The sequence below is a fragment of the Giraffa tippelskirchi genome, chromosome 4, assembly GCF_054371585.1.
Source record: "Giraffa tippelskirchi isolate mGirTip1 chromosome 4, T2T-mGirTip1v1.2.pri, whole genome shotgun sequence".
Classification (NCBI taxonomy): Eukaryota; Metazoa; Chordata; class Mammalia; order Artiodactyla; family Giraffidae; genus Giraffa; species Giraffa tippelskirchi.
The window spans coordinates 169,770,575-169,784,597 of NC_137278.1; the positions used below are offsets into that span (position 1 = coordinate 169,770,575).

The 14,023-nt window shown below is 42.8% G+C and overlaps 2 long non-coding RNA genes across 2 annotated transcripts in view; one reads left to right on the forward strand and one right to left on the reverse strand.

The window, feature by feature from the left end:
* Window positions 1–14,023, forward strand: part of LOC145545951 (uncharacterized) — a 145,714-nt gene that overhangs the window by 44,928 nt on the left and 86,763 nt on the right. The window lies entirely within an intron of this gene.
* Window positions 1–14,023, reverse strand: part of LOC145545953 (uncharacterized) — a 31,221-nt gene that overhangs the window by 11,831 nt on the left and 5,367 nt on the right. Inside the window, exon 2 of the long non-coding RNA XR_014082363.1 lies at window positions 4,640–5,682. This is a non-coding gene — a long non-coding RNA (uncharacterized LOC145545953). The remainder of the gene's footprint in view (window positions 1–4,639; window positions 5,683–14,023) is intronic.

Consider the following 14,023-nt stretch of genomic DNA (forward strand, 5'->3'; position numbering starts at 1 on the left):
GTGATTTCCACTTTCATATGGTAGAGAGATTGTTTTTTCTTTCTCCTCTTGGAGTTCACCCTCAAAGCAACAAAGATTATGTGTGAAGAAACGAAATCTCCATCTCTAGTGATGCCAGGAGACATCTGCAATCTGAACCACAATTTATAGAGAGGAGCTGCCGATAGAGTGAAGATCAAATGAAGGGAGGGAAAGTAAAGAGAAAGTACGTTCACGCTACAGATCCTCAGGAGAAAATGGTCAAACACATTCTCCAAAGTCCATGGTACATCCAGAAGGCAAATCCAGTGAGCCTTTATTAGAACACCAGGGACTGGTATATAAATTTATGGCAGTAGTTTCCCTGGACCCAGTTTGACCTGATGGAGAAGCAGAGAAGAGAGGACTGAATGGGAAATTCACACAGACAAACCACAAACCCAAGAAGCAATCTGCAGGTGAGGCAGGGTAGGCAAAACAGTCCACTGTGCTTTGAAGGATAAAAAGACGTTTATCTGGATGTGTAAGGGTGAAGGGGCTTCTCTTTACCTGCTCAGCTGGTAAAGAATCCACCTGTAATGCAGGAGACCTGAGTTCAATCCCTGGGTCAGGAAGACCCCGTAGAGAAGGGAATGGCAACCCACTTTAGTATTCTTGCCTGGAGAACTCCATGGAGAAAGGAGTCTGGTGGGCTATATATAGTCCATGGGGTTGCAAGAGTTGGTCATGGCTGAGTGACTAACACAACACAACAACACAAAGCTGATAAATCATGTAGTAGAAGTATATTTAAAAATATCAGAATCAACTAGAGCAACCTAAATGTCCATCGACAGATGAATGGATAAAGAAAATATAGTACATGTATATAATGGAATATTATTCAGCCATAAAAAAGAATTAAATAATGCCATTTGAAGCAACATGGATGGACCTAGAGATTATCACACTAAGTAAGACAGAGAAAGACAAACACTGTATAATATCATTTATATATGGATTCCAAAAAAAAGGATACAAATAAACTTGTTTATGAAATAGAAACAGACTCACAGACATAGAAAACAAATTTACACTGACTAAAGGGTAAGCAGGGTGAGGAATAAATTGGGAGTTTGGGATTAATAGATACCAGATACATACTAATATATATAAAATAGATTAAAGACCCTACTATATATAGCACAGGGAACTATATTCAGTACTTTGTTGTTGTTGTGCAGTTGCTAAATCATGTCTGACTCTTTGCAGACCTACAGACTGCAGCATGCCAGGCTTCCCTGTCCTTGATTGTCTCCCAGAGTTTGCTCAAACTCATATCCATTGAGTCAGTAATACCATCCAAGTATCTCATCCTCTGTTGTCCCCTTCTCTTCCTGCCCTCAACCTTTCCCAGCATCAGAGTCTTTTCCAGTGAGTCAGCTCTTCACATCAGGTGGCCAAAATATTGAAACTTCAGTTTCAGCATCAGTCCTTCCAAAGAATATTCAGGGTTGATTTCCTTCAGGATTGACTGATTTGAGCTCCTTGCTGTCCAAGCTACTCTCAAGAGTCTTCTCCAGCACCACAGTTTGAAAACACCAGTTCTTCACCACTTAGCCTTCTTTATGGTCCAACTCTCACATCTGTACATGACTACTGGAAAACCATAGCTTTGATTATACAGATCTTTGTCAGTAAAGTGATGTCTCTGCTTTTTAATATGCTGTCTAGGTTTATCATAACTTTTAACCTATAATGAAAAATAATCCAAAAAAATATACAAATACGTATAACTGAATCACTTTGCTGTATACCTGAAGCTAACAAAACATTGTTAAGTCAACATACTTCAATTTAAAAAAAAGAAGCAATGAAAATTGGGTACTAACAAAAAGAAAGAAGATATGTGAGGAAGAGAAAATATACTGTTGTCATAGTTCATATTAGGGAGTTGACAGACATCAGCTGAAGGCTAGAGAGTTAAGTATCACACACAGTTATAAAGACAACCACTTTGAACATACAAAGCCCCCAGATTTCCAAAACATCAGCAGTAAAACATGCCCACACAGTTTAAAAATAAAGAAAATCAGGCTTTTCAATGAGAGGTTTAAAACCTTATACGATAATGACAAAGAATGTTACACATGATTATTTGAGGATGGACAGTGCTTTTTCTATTCTTATTGTTTTTTTCCATGTAGCAAAATACTTCTGCTATTCCTGAGCTCTCTCTGCCTCTTCAGACGCTGTGCTGGAGGGGAGCAAAAATGATTTATCTATCTGGTAAATTTAGAAAAAGTAAACGGGTCACATTCATCTCAGCTCTTCCTAGTTCTTCCGTGGGATGAGCTGCCCTTAGGGTATATGAGTTCTAAGCTGTTCCTCCAGGCAGTGGCTCTCATCTCTGCTTAGGGCTTTAGGCCTAGGCTGGCAGGTTTGCCTGTGTCTGAGAGTGTTAGTCACTCAGTCGTATCTGACTCCTTGCTACCCCATGGACTGTAGCCCACCAGCCTTCTCTGTCCATAGGTTTCTCCAGGCAAGAATACTGGAGTGGGTTGCCACTGAGGTTATGTCTTAAACTGGGGTGCAGTTTTAGAAAATGTACAAATAGAACTCACATAATCCAACCTAGTCTTAATAATAAAAACAATCCTACTTGGTTTGATAATAATAAAAACATACTACTACTATGGGGCTTCCCTCATAGCTCAGTTGGTAAAGAATCCACCTGCAATGCAGGAGACCCTAGTTTGATTCCTGGGTCAGAAAGATCTGCTGGAGAAGAGATAGGCTACCCACTCCAGTATTCTTGGGCTTCCCTCGTGTGTCAGCTGGTAAAGAATCCACCTGTAATGCAAGAGACCTGGGTTTGATCCCTGGGTTGGGAAGATCCCCTGGAGAAGGGAAAGGCTATCTACTCCAGTATCCTGGCCTGGAGAATTCCATGGATTGTATAGTCCATGGGGTCGCAAAGAGTTGGACCCAACTGAGTGACTTTCAGTTTCACTTGGCTTGATATTCTTGTCTCTCAAATTATTCCATACACCATGTGGGAGGGGATGGCACTTATCACACCCTCACAATAATAATTTTGAAGGGCTCACCTCAACCTGTAAATATTTGTAGAGTGCTTAGAACAGTGTTCTGGCAGGTGCTTCATAATACGTGCATGCATGCTAGTTGTGTCTGACTCTTTGGGACCCCATGGACTGTAGCCCACTAGGCTCCTCTGTCCATAGGCTTTTCCAGGCAAGAATACAGGAGTGAGTTGCCATTTCCTCCTCCAGGGGATCTTCCCAACCTAGGAATTATACCTGCATCTCCTTCCTCTCCTGCACTGGCAGGTGGACTCTTTACCACTGAGTCACCTGTCATAAGTGCAGTTAAGTGAGTACATGGCTGAATTTTACAACTTCAGAGGCAAACAACAGTTAGTTAACCTCTAGTGTGGCAGAAAGTAAGGATGTAGAAATGCAGAAACTGTAGACTACTCATCCTTCCATCTGGGCACAGAGTGAAGGGAGCTGTTCTGCACAAGATGAATGACTCTGGTAACATAGAGGCCAGCGAAGATGAGAGACCTTGGGGACACTGAGGAAATTGACTTGTGATCATCTTGTTCCCTGGGGCCTTCCCAATTCCTGGTTCCAGACCCTTGTAGGGACTGGTGACATTCTACTCCCTTGGGTTCTATAAGTCACATGTGTGTCCTCCAGATACATCCTCCTACCTCTCCCCCTTTCTTTTTTTTTTTTAATATTTATTTTTATGTATTTATTAGCTGTGCCAGATCTTAGTTGTGGCATGTTGGATCTAGTTCCCCAGCCAGGGATCGAACCTGAGCCCACTGTATTGGGAGCACAGAGTCTTCACCACTGGACCACCAGGCATGTCCCTCTCCACTTTTTGTTTTTGCTGCTTAAGTTCATTTGGAGTGTGTTGCTTTTACCCTCAAAAGACTTGATGAACACATGAACTGCTGTGATCCAGAACTGCTGGAAGATGCTTTCTAAGTTTGCAGAATTTTTGAGAATTTTGAATCTGGGCAAACAGCCAAACTATAGGAAGAGCAAGGGCAATTTCATGGCAAGGAAACCACTGCTGGATTTTCCTCAGCTGGCTGTGGTGGGTAGGTCTGAAGTCAAGCTATCACAGGGCCCATCACTTGGAGAGAAGCCATGGGCAGTCAGGAATATTAAACAAAACAAAACACTGCAAAGGTCCATATGTAACAGTTAAAATCCCAAACTTCCCACCTCATGAATCATTAGCAAAGGGTAGCGCTCTGAATGCTAACCAGTTGGGTACTACATTAACGCTACTCTATAATTCTCTCAATTCTACTCTGTCTCAGGCGGAGGCCAAAAACAAAATAACAGCCTGCTCCATTCAGATTCAGGAACTCATTTGCCTGTGCCCTGCTTCCCTGAGAGCCCAGAGTGACTGATTGCAGACCCTGAACTTCTGCAGGCTTAAACTAATAGGTATGACAAGTGTCTATTCTGGGCTAAAGATAACCAGGAAGTGGGCGACGAATGGAAAGAATATTCATTGTACAAGCTGGGACCAAGATGAGCTTCCACACTGGGAGTTTGGTGGTGGGGTGGGGTGGTAAATAACTCCAGTTAATAAACACATCCAGTCCCTGGATGAATAGAGTGTGGTTGTTACTTACCCATAAGTGTCTGGCACACAGCAGGGGTTCAACAAATATTTGTTGAATATTGAATAAAGTCTGTTGAATCTCTCTTTATTTGTTCTCATATTACATGTTTCTCTCTTTGGAAGAATTTAGCTCAATAATGTTTTCATTTACTTGAGTATTTATTCAATCAATGTTCATCTTCCCACCTAGAGAAGCCAGGGTGAAGAGACCACATACACATTTGCTCACTATTGTTTCCCAAGTGCATAGCACAATGTTTGTATATTCTTTATGCTTAATAAATATTTGGTGGATAAATAAGCAGTGTCTTTATGAAGTATATGCTTGGCAAATACTGGACTCAGAAGCCTGACTGTTTCATTTGAGTGGAGGTCAATGACCTTGCCTATGGCCATTTGAATGATCTCTTGATAAGGCCATGAGTTTTCTTTCTTCTCTCCTGCTCAGATGGTCAGACTGGCACATTGGTATTTGGCCTCTTTTTTTCTCTTCTTCTGGAATGAAAGAGTCAAACTTTATCAAATCAAGATCTGTCAACACTAAATGTAGTGACCCCAGCTGTCTGCCACTTCAACAAGAGAAGATCTATTATGCAGAAGCAAAGGGGCACATTTTACAATGAAAATAATGCACAAATCTTCTTCAGGTAATGCCTTCTAGGGTGTTCCCTTCCCTCTGGGGACCTTTCCCTTTGTTGTCACTCTTGTATGGTCAACTAGGTCTTCTCTAGGACTTCTGCTGTGAAGCTGAAAAAGGGAATGAAAGGCTGGGGTCCTGTTGCTCAGGAAATCTACAGCATCCAGCTCAGGCACTAGGGCCTGTCTCTCCTGAGGTTCTGTTGAAGTTTTTGCTGCAACAGGATGGGGTTCTCTGTCTTCTTCACCTTTTTTCGTCCCTCTCATTCATCACTACTAATTTGCGTAATATGACATATTGAATTTATGCTCTGAAAGGTGATCAACATGTGAGGCTTTGTATCTTGTTAATTCTTGCTCTGCATCTTGGTGGGACTTGATAATGCAGATCCAGGGCGTGTAGATGAGATGTCTGGCCTGAATGCAAAGGATCACATCAGAATGAAATAGGGATACATGAAGAAAGTGGTAGAAAAGCAAGGAGGGAAATGGAGAGATCATGGACTTTCTACTGTTCATGGAGCTATGAATTGGTGCTGATTGGAAGGCAACTTGTATTCACCAGAACACCTTCATTGGCAAGTGGCAAAAACTTAATTCAAAAAAATTAAGCAAAGAAAAAAAGATGATTTTACTGAGCCAGATTACCAGAAAGTCCTAGTGGCAAAGAAAGAATTTAGACATGACAGGATGCAGACATTTGGAAAATATCACCAGGAATTAGTCATTTTATCTTGGCTCTCTTTTCTTTTCAAAAGTTTCATTCTCAGGCGTGCTTTTTCCATGGGGTGGACAACCTGGCTGCTGGTGGTTTGAGGCTGACATCATAGAATTGCCAGATTTACAAATAAAAATATAGAAGGCTCAGTTAGACTTGAATCTCAGACAGCTAGTACACATTTTAGTATAAATATTTCCCATGCAATATCTGAGATATGCATCCATGCATACTCAGTCACTTCAGTGGTATCCAGCTCTTTGTGACTCTGTGGACTGTAGCCCACAGGGCTCCTCTGTCCATGGGACTCTCCAAAGAAGAATATTGGACTGGGTTGCCATGCCCTCCTCCAGGGGATCTTCCCAACCCAGGAACTGAACCTGCATCTCGTATGTCTTCTGCATTGGCAGGCAGGTACTTTACCACTAGTGCCACCTGGGAAGCCCATTTGGTTTACACTTATACTAAAACATGTATTAGTTATTCTGTTCTTTACCTGGCAACCCCACAGTATCATTCATCATCTGCACAGCCAGTAACTTCAAAGAAAGAAGATGGTTTCCCCCTTTTACACAGTCTTATCTCCTTAAAATGGTTCTGATTGGCCAGCCCAGGTCATACACTCATCCCTGTGGTTGCAGAGGTGTGTCCTGGTGATTAAAGATCCCAGTGGGGAGAGGGATTTCAGTCATCAATACGTGATAAACATCACTTTATGCCAGGTCCCATTCTAGGTGCTGGAGATTCAGCTGTGAAGAAGATAGAAACACCTTGGCTGGAAGGATTCTCAATTTTCTAGTTGACTGTAGGAGTAGGCAACAATGAATATGCTTATCAGTCAATAGGATAGCCTCATGTACTGATAAGTGCTATGAAGGTGATAAAATAAGATACTGTGGTGGAAGTGTCTGAGGCTGTTGTGGGTTGATATGTGTCTCCCACAAACAGATATATTGAAGTCCTAATCCCCAGTACTTATGAATGTGGCATTATTTGGAAATAGGATCTTTGCAGATGTACTCAAATTGAGATGAGTTCGTGTGTGTCAAGGTGGTCCCTAATCCAGTGAGTGGTGTCCTTCTGAAAACATGGACGCAGACACAGAGAGGACAGTGCCATGGGATGATGGAGGCACAGCCTGGAGTGATGCATTGACAAGCCAAGGAATGCCAATGGTTGCTAGTGACCACCAGAAACCAAGAGAGAGGTATGGACCAGGTTTTCCCCTAGAGAGACAGGGTCCTGCTGACACTTTGATTTCAGACCTTTGGCCTCCAGAGCCATGAGAGAATAGATTCCTGTTGTTTTCAGCTATCCAGTTGTGGCCATTGATTTTGACAGCCTCAGGAGACATATCCAGGGATAGAGGATAGGCTGAGTGATCAGAGAAGACCTTTCTGAGGAAGCAGCATTTGAGACTGAGAGGATGAGGAGGGGGCAGCTGTGGGAACCTCTGGGGCAGAATACTTAAAGGAGAACGAACAGAAAGGGCAGAGCCCTGGGATCAGACATGGTGGCATTTGGGGTTGTGTGCTTCCCTGGTGGCTCAGTGATAAAGAATCTGCCTGCCAATTCAGGAAACTCAGGTTTGATCCCTGGGTCAGGAAGATCCCCTGGACAAGAAACATCAAGCCATTCCAGTATTCTTGCCCGGAGAATCCCATGGACAAAGCAGCCTGGTGGGCTGGTGGCTAGAGTTGGACACGACTTAGCAATTAAACAACAACAATGGCTGGAGCACAGAGGAAAAGGCATTGAGAATTGGAGGGGTGCACTTAGAAGACCAGGCAGCTTCCTGAGGGCAGGGAGGCTGGAGGCAGCAAAAGCTGGTTTTGCAGTCTAGCTCTACCACTTCCTCATTGTGTGATCTTGTTTCTTTACTTCTTAGAATATACATTTGAGTTTCCAAATATAAAATGTCCACAGAAATGCTTTGGTATCCAAGAGCTAGCTCCCAAGCCGCCTTTGTTATTCTTGTCACCTTGGATGTCCTGAGAAGGGCATGGCAATCCACTCCAGTATTCTTGACTGGAGAATCCCATGGACAGAGGAGCCTGGTGGGCTACAGTCCATGAGGTCACAAAGAATCGGACACGACTGATCGAATTTCACTTCACTGGATGTCCTATGAAATTTTATTCCCATTCTAAACCCACATGGACTTGCATTGTCTTTTGGAATCATTTTCAATCTGTCTTGGCTATACTTCCGAAAATGCTTTTACCTTATAGACTGGTATTCTGCCCAGGTTCTCTTGGCCTCTGACCATATCCTTGTCCATTCCTAGATTTGCTTTTACTGCCTGCTTCTGAGTGCTGATAACACATGGCCCAGGCCTGGCTCCTCAAATGAGCCAGGGCTATGCAGTAATCATTTAGAGCTGCAAGTTAGCCTTGAGCAGGGGACAGATGAGCACTGAAGCATCCATTGTTTCTCTCAGGACTAAATAGCCTACAATTGCACAAAGGCTTAAATTAGAGGTCAGCATTTAAGTGAGAAATATTGCCAACCTGCATCCATGAGGTTGATTCCATGACCTTGTCCTCATCAACATCACATTGCATCAGCTGGCCCAGATTCATGGAGGAAACTCTTCTCTGATATTGAATAAGAATGACTTTTTTCTTAAGCCAATGGTTCTCACATTTGAGCAAACAGCAGAGTTATCTGGAGGACTTGTTGTAGCACACATTCCTGTTGTTCACCCTCAGAATCTGTGATTCAGTAGGTGATGGGTGGTACCTGAGAATGTGCATCTCTAACAAGTTCCCAGGTTGTGCTGAAGCTGTAGGTCTGGGGACCACACTTGCCACTGTCTTGAACTGACACAGAAAGAAGTTGAAGATCAAGAAAACTATCAAATTGACGGGGAGTAAGAGTGAAAACTTCTGGGAGGATGAGGCTCAATCAGAAAGCACGAAATTACTATACACAAGTCCTTGAGAAAGTTTTACTTTAGAAGACAGGATGGAGAGAAGAACTAAGAAGAGCTTTGTGGAGGAGACAATATTTGGATTGAAGATGTGTAGGTGGAAGAAGATAAAGAAAGACATTTCAAGTGCTGGGATCAGAGTGGGTAAAGGCATGGGGGCAGAGAAGTGTGAGGGAACCACTGGAGGGTCCTTCAGTCTGGCTGGAAGAGTAGGTTTTACACATTTTGACCTCAAGTGCCAATAAGACACTCTTACACTGTGCACTCAAGGGGGCACACATTTTCTGTGATTCTTGTGTATATATATATTTACATTCATCTGCAACAGATCTTCATAAAACAGTTACCCTTATGAAAGCAGTGCACCTGGATTTTCTCTTCTATTCCATATAGTTCTATAGCAGAGGAGGCTGTACTAGATGCTGGTTAGGGATATGACCTCTGCCCCCAGGTTGCCCAGTGTCAAGTTTGGCTTAACCACCTTAGGCAACTTATTTAAACTCATGGTGTCCTAGTGTCCTCATCTGTGAGTCTAATGTAAAGGATTTAGCACAGAGCCTGCTTTAAGGAAAAAGTGAAAGTGTTAGTCACTCTGTTGTGTCCGACTCTGTGACCCCATGGACTGTAGCCTGCCAGGCTGCTCTGTCCATGGAATTTCTCAGGCAAGAATACTGGAGTGGGTAACCATTCCCTTTCCCAGGGGATGAAGCCAAATATTAATACATATTTGCCATTTTTCTGTACACCTCATTAAAAATACTGATCACAATAAGCTTAATTGATTTTTAGGACCTCCTTTTTTTAAATGTTGATACCCCCCCTTTTTTAAAATATGTGTTTACTTGGCTATGCTGGGCCTTAGTTGTGACATATAGGATCTAGTTCCCTGACCAAGGATTGAACCCACGCCCCCTGCATTGGGAGTTCAAAGGGTTAGCCACTGGACCACCAGGGACATCCCATAGGGCCTTCTTAATAAGCCATTGCCAGCAGCTTGAAGAACCTGGAGTAAAAGTGTGTCAGTGAGGGTAAGGCAGAAGTGTAGACATGGTGGTTTGGATCCATAGCAAGGACTCTGGATTTTGGTCATTGAACAGCCAGGAGCCACTAAAGGTTTGTTTGAACACAGTAATATGATGAAAACTGTTTTGAAGACCATGAAGCTGGCTGTAGCAGGAAAGTTATGTAGAAGTGAAGACAGATGGGAGTGAAGTGAAGATAGATGTGGTCCAGGCAGAAGCATATGGAACCTGTTGATTGAAAAAAATTACCGCAACCTGTAAGTTGAGAGTTAGGTTTTATTCAGTGTGAATATTAGGACTCAAGCCTGGGAGATGGCTTCTCAGATGACCCTGAGAAAGCAGACTCTGAGAAGGCGGGGAAGGAGCTGGTGAAAGAACCAGGTTATATACAAGTTTGCAGCAAGGGGCAGGTAATCTGAATACTAAAAGATTACTGTTCATTAAGAGAAAACTAAATCTCTCACATGAAGAGATTTAGCGATCTTCTGTGTATGGGAAGATGCAAGTGTCTGGGCTTGCTGAAATAACTTCTTTCATATGCATCTAGCTATCTGGGGCCAATCTTGCTTTCTTTATTTTTTCACATACTAATTCCTTGTTTACTGTAAGAGATGGTGAATGTGGCTGATCACCACCTATCACATCCGCCCAGCTACTCAGCCTTTACTGGGAAGGAAGTTCAGTTCAGTCACTCAGTCGTGTCCGACTCTTTGCGGCTCCATGGATTGCAGAACACCAGGCTTCCCTGTCCATCACCAACTCCTGGACCTTGCTCAAACTCATGTCCATCCAGTCGGTGATGCCATCCAACCATCTCATCCTGTCATCCCCTTCTCCTCCTGCCTTCAATCTTTCCCAGCATCAGAGTCTTTTCCAAAGAGTCCATTCTTCGCATCAGGTGGCCAAAGTACTGGAGCTTCAGCATCAGTCTTTCCAATGAATATTCAGGACTGATTTCCTTTACGATGGACTGGTTGGATCTCCTTGCAGTCCAAAGGACTCTCAAGAGTCTTCTCCAACACCACAGTTCAAAAGCATCAATTCTTCGGCGCTCAGCTTTCTTTATAGTCCAACTCTCATATCCATACATAACTACTGGAAAAACCATAGCTTTGACTAGATGGATCTTTGTTGGCAAAGTAATGTCTTTGCTTTTTAATATGCTGTCTAGGTTGGTCATAACTTTTTTTCCAAGGAGCCAGCATCTTTTAATTTCATGGCTGCAGTCACCATCTGCAGTGATTTTGGAGCCCCCCCCCCCCAAAATAAAGCTTGTTACTGTTTCTATTGTTTCTCCATCTATTTGCCATGAAGTGATGGGACCAGATGCCATGACCTTAGTTTTCTGAATGTTGAGTTTTAAGCCAACTTTTTCACTCTCCTCTTTCTCTTTCATCAAGAGGCTCTTTAGTTCTTCTTTGCCTTCTGCCATTAGTGTGGTGTCATCTGCATATGTGAGGTAATTGATATTTCACCCCACAATCTTGATTCCAGCTTGTGCTTCATCCAGTCCAGCATTTCCCATGATGTACTCTGCATATAAGTTAAATAAGCAGGGTGACAATATACAGCCTTGACGTACTCCTTTCCCGATTTGGAACCAGTCTGTTATTCCATGTCCAGTTCTAACTGTTGCTTCCTGACCTGCATACAGGTTTCTCAGGAGGCAGGTCAGGTGGTCTGGTATTCCCATCTCTTTCAGAATTTTCCCCAGTTTATTGTGATCCACACAGTCAAAGTCTTTGGCATAGTCAATAAAGCAGAAATAGATGTTTTTCTGGAACTCTCTCGTTTTTTCGATGATCCAACAGATGTTGGCAAATTGATCTCTGGTTCCCTTGGCTTTTCTAAATCTGCCTTGAACATCTGGAAATTCATGGTTCACATACTGTTGAAGCCTGACTTGAAGAATTTTGAGCATTACTTTGCTAGCATGTGAGATGAGTGCAGTTGCGCGGTAGTTTGAGCATTCTTTGGCATTGCCTTTCTTTGGGACTGGAATGAAAACTGACCTTTTCCAGTCCTGTGGCCACTGCTGAGTTTTCCAAATTTACTGGTATATTGAGCACAGCACTTTTAAAGCATCATCTTTTAGGATCTGAAATAGCTCAAGCGGAATTGCATCACCTCTACTAGCTTTGTTCATAGTGATGCTTCCTAAGGCCCACTTGACTTCGCATTCCAGGATGTTGATGTCTTGCTCTAGGTGAGTGATCACACCATTGTGATTATCTGGGTTGTGAAGATCTTTTTTGTATAGTTCTGTGTATTCTTACCACCTCTTAATATCTTCTGCTTCTGTTAGGTCCATACCATTTCTGTCCTTTATTGAGCCCATCATTGCATGAAATGTTCCCTTGGTATCTCTAATTTTCTTGAAGAGATCTCTAGTGTTTCCCATTCTATTGTTTTCCTCTGTTTCTTTGCACTGATCACTGAGGAAGGCTTTCTTATCTCTCCTTGCTATTCTTTGGAACTCTACATTCAAATGGGCATATCCTTCCTTTTCTCCTTTGCCTTTCACTTCTCTTCTTTCACAGCTATTTGTAAGGCATCCTCAGGCAACCACTTTGCATTTCTTTTTCTTGGGGATAGTCTTGATCCCTGCCTCCTGTACAATGTCATGAACCTCTGTCCATAGTTCTTCAGACGCTCTGTCTATCAGATCTAATCCCTTGAATCTATTTGTCACTTCCACTGTATAAGCATAAGGGATTTGATTTAGGTCATACCTGAATGGTCTAGTGGTTTTCCCTACTTTCTTCAACTTAAGTCTGAATCTGGCGATGAGGAGTTCATGATCTGAGCCACAGTCAGCTCCTGGTCTTGTTTTTGCTGAGTGTATGGAGCTTCTCCACCTTTGGCTGCAAAGAATATAATCAGTCTGATTTCGGTATTGACCATCTGGTGATGTCCATGTGTAGGGTCTTCTCTTGTGTTGTTGGAAGAGGCTGTTCGCTATGACCAGTGTGTTCTCTTGGCAAAATTCTATTAGCCTTTGCCCTGCTTCATTCTGTATTCCAAGGCCAAATTTGCCTGTTACTCCAGGTATTTCTTGACTTTCTACCTTTGCATTCCAGCCCTCTATAATGAAAAGGACATCTTTTTAGGGTGTTAGTTCTAGAAGGTCTTGTAGGTCTTCATGGAACTCTTTGACTTCAACTTCTTCAGAATTACTATTCGGGGCATAGACTTGGATTATTGTGATATTGAATGGTTTGCCTTGGAAATGAACAGAGATCATTCTGTCATTTTTGAGATTGCATCCAAGTACTGCATTTCGGACTCTTTTGTTGACTATGATGGTTACTCCTTTCTTCTAAGGGATTCTTGCCCACAGTAGTAGATATAATGGTCATCTGAGTTAAATTCACCGATTCTAGTCCATTTTAGTTTGCTGATTCCTAAAATGTTGATGTCAGTCTTGCCAACTCCTGTTTGACCACTTCCAATTTGCCTTGATTCATGGACCTAACATTCCAGGTTCCTATGAATTATTGCTCTTTACAGCATTGGACTTTACTTCCATCACCAGTCACATCCACAGCTGGGTGTTGTTTTTGCTTTGGCTCTGTCTCTTCATTCTTTCTGGAGTTATTTCTCCACTGATCTCCAGTAGCATATTGGGCACCTACCGACCTGGGGAGTTCATCTCTCAGTGTCTCCTATCTTTTTGCCTTTTCATACTGTTCGTGGGGTTCTCAAGGCAAGAATACTGAAGTGGTTGCCATTCCCTTCTCCAGTGGGGAGAAAGTAGATGGGTAGGAAGTAGCTGGGGAAGAAGTAGCCAATGGCTTCCAAATAGCTGACTTTGTTTCACCTGGGCTCGGAAACTTGCATTTTGAAAAGGCTTGTTTGCTGGTAAACATAGAGCAGAAGACATTTCATTTCATAACCCCTGTGAGGATGGAGCAGTGGGAATGAGGGGAGGGAAGGACTGTCAACTCCAGGGACCACACTGGGGGTCTTGACCATCAAAGGTCTTTCGAGTTGGCAAGCAATTCATCCCAACCAAGAACTTGAGTTAGGGGAGTTATCTTCCTCTGAAGATGAAAACAGAATGGGAAGGAAGTCTAACGCTAGAGA